The sequence below is a fragment of the Dipodomys ordii genome, unplaced genomic scaffold (genome assembly GCF_000151885.1).
Source record: "Dipodomys ordii isolate 6190 unplaced genomic scaffold, Dord_2.0 Scaffold171, whole genome shotgun sequence".
Lineage (NCBI taxonomy): Eukaryota > Metazoa > Chordata > Mammalia > Rodentia > Heteromyidae > Dipodomys > Dipodomys ordii.
In genome coordinates this window covers 1540118-1543224 of record NW_012267387.1, presented here as the reverse complement: position 1 = coordinate 1543224, position 3107 = coordinate 1540118, and positions in this window count along the sequence as shown.

Genomic DNA, 3107 nt, shown 5'->3' with positions numbered 1-3107 from the left:
AAAGCCAGAAGTGGCACTGTGGCTCAAGTGGTAGAGCGCTAGCTTTGAGCTGAAGAGCTGAGGGACAGCGCCCAGGCCCAGAGTTCAGGCCCCACGGCTGGACCCAAAAAAAGAAAAAATAAGGGACAGTGCTTAGCCATGTATTCAAGCCTCAATACCCTCCCACCCATACGCAGAAAAATAACTAGAAGTAAAAATAGGCTGAAGGCATTGTTGGAAGTGGAAGAGCACCTGCCTAGTAAGCACGAGGCCCTGAGTTTAACCCCCAGCATCACCAAGAAAATAACAATTAGGCTTTATTGGTGAGATCCAAAGAAAGAAAGACAATATGCCATCAAAACCCAGCACTGCTGGGGTTGGAGGGACATATGCCAGATAGAGTGGCACATTGTAATCCTAGCTACTTGGGAGGCAGACTTTGGAAGGATCTAGGTTCAAGGCCAGCTTAGGCAAAAAGTTTGCAAGACCCTCATTTTCACCAACAAGCTATGCATAGTGGTGCATATGTATGATCCCAGCTCCATGGCAAACATAGGTAAGAGGATCAAGGTCCAGGCTGACCCAGCCAGTGAGAATAAAATTAACTAACGTAAAGGGAACTTGGGAGCATAGCTCATATGGTAGAATGCTTGTGTAGCAGACACCAAGTTCCGCCCTCAGAGTTGCCAGAAAAACCTAGGGCAGTCGTCTTTCTGGTGGTTTCCATAGGAAGGAGAGGGTGAGGTAGGGCGAGCAGGCTCAGGATTGGCTGGTTTCTGTAATTTCTGCATGCCACAGGCACAGAAGTACTGTGTGTTGCCTGGTAGTTGGCTCTGGGGTAGGTCAGGTGGAAAGTGTCCCAGTGCCCAGTGAAGTAGACTGTGCAGTGGGTGGCCTGCATATGGAAGACCCGTTCCAGGCAGGAAGTAGTTTCCTCTCAGAATGATATAGCCTGGGAGTGTGGGGAAGCACATCCCTAGACTGGTCCATGAGTTCTCAGATGATCCAGTGTGAACAAACACAAAGTTGACAGGCTGAGTGTGGTGAGCCTGGGCAAAAGTTAACCAGAGCCAGGCCCTGGTGGCTCACGCCTGTAATCCTAGCTACTCAGGAGACTGAGATCTGAGGTTCACGATTCAAAGCCAGCCCGGGCAGGAAAGTCCGTGAAACTCTAATCTCCAATAAACCACCAGAAAACCAGAAGTGGCACTGTAGCTCAAGTGGTAGAGCACTAGCCTTGAGCTGAAGAGCTGACGGACAGCGTTCAGGCCCAAAGTTCAAGTCCCATGACCGAAAAAAAAAAAAAAAAAACCCAAAAAAACAAAAAGTTAACCAGATCCTAGCTCCAAAACAAGCTGAACATAGTAGTGCATGCCTGTAACTCAGCTAGGTAGGAGGTAGAGATAGGAAGATCATGGTTGAAGGCTGGGCAAAGTTGGTGGGAGGCTATATCTGAAAAAAAGAAAAAAGGACTTGAAGTGAGGCTCAAGCAGTAGAGCACGTGCCCATACTTGTCCACCAAAGTCCTATGGGGTTGTAGGGACCCCTGGACTCCCCTTTGCAGAGAGGAAGCACTCTAGCATCCCTAGGGCTAGGCAGGACTCTGCTGCCAGCTGACCCCAGTTACCCAGCAGTAGGGGAACAACTGGGGTTCCACAGAGGGTATTGGGCTTCTGATGTCTGGTAGGGAATAAGTCTGTGGTCATGATGACAGGCAGACAGACCAGTTGCATACCAGGAGGGCTTCCTGCATGCAGTGGCTTTGTGTGTGTGTGTCGTGATGTCAATCACACCATTGCTCACACACATATCCTTTCTTCAGGAAAATTCACCTCACCTAAAGTTAACTATTAACGTCTCCAAGTGTATAATTCGATGGCATTTAGTACAGTCATGGTGTTGAGCAACCAAACTTCTAGTTCCAAGAGATTTTCCCTCTGTCTGTCTGTCTGTCTATCTGTGTCTCTCTCTCTGTGTCTTTTCCCTTTTGGTGATTACTGAGCGATTGAACTTAGGGTCCTGTGCTTGCTAGGCAAGTACTCTACCTCTTGGCCACCACTCCAGGCCAGCTTTTTTCCTGATTAAGCACTTTTCTGCTCACAGCCTGGCCTCAAACTGTCATCTTCTGAGCTCAGCCTCCAGAGCAAGCTGGAATTACAGGCCTGAGCCACTGCACTTGACCCAAGAGATTTTCATCACCCCCAAAGAAAACCCTATTCCCATTAGCAGCCTCTCCCTACCTCTCCTCTGCAGCAGTTGCCACTTTCTGTACCCAGTGAGTTGCCTGCTCTGGGCATTTCATAGAAATGAAATCGAAATTGTGGCATATGGGATCTTCAATGTCTTCCTCCTCTCTCTGAGTGGAAACCCTTTCCAGATTGAAATTATAGCCTTTGTCAGGCCCCCACTGTGTAGATTAGCCATGTCCTGCTTGTTGTTCAGCCAGTAGGTATTCAATTGTTTCCAATGTCTATGCTTAAAAGGTACATGAACTGGAAGTCATATAGATTGTTTTACAGGATCTCACTAGCGTAGGCCAGCTTGGGACTTGAGATTTCATGTCTCTGGACTTTGCCTTGACTGGCTTTGAACTGTGATCCTCACATCTCAGCCTCTTGAGTAGCTGGAATGACATGCTGGCAGAACTCTCCTCCCTCAGTCCCCGCATCCGCACCCCCCCCATCTCTTACATCATCTCCCTCAACCACTGTTCATCTTCCATCCCCACAGCTGTGTTATCTGCTGTGACCTTTGTCACTGTTGTCACCTCCTGGGGTCACAGCCCAGGGTCACAGCCCTATCTCTGCACATTCTCTCCTCTCCCAGATCACTTATCAAAACAGGCAAATCTACAGGGCTATTTCTATGTTGGAGTAAATCCTGGTAGGGACATACTAAAGTCACGAAAGTACCTTCATGCGAAATAGTCAATAGGCCAGAATAGAAAATTTGAGTCTATTAATGCCTTTTTCATGTGCTATTGGGATGAATAAATCAACAAAATGTGGCTCATTCAACCATATATGTGCCTTGGATTGTTCAGTAATTATTCACAGCTCTCTCCCCCTCGCTCCAGATATTCCTCGACTTCAACCCAGAACTATGCCTCTAAGCAGCAGTATTTACTT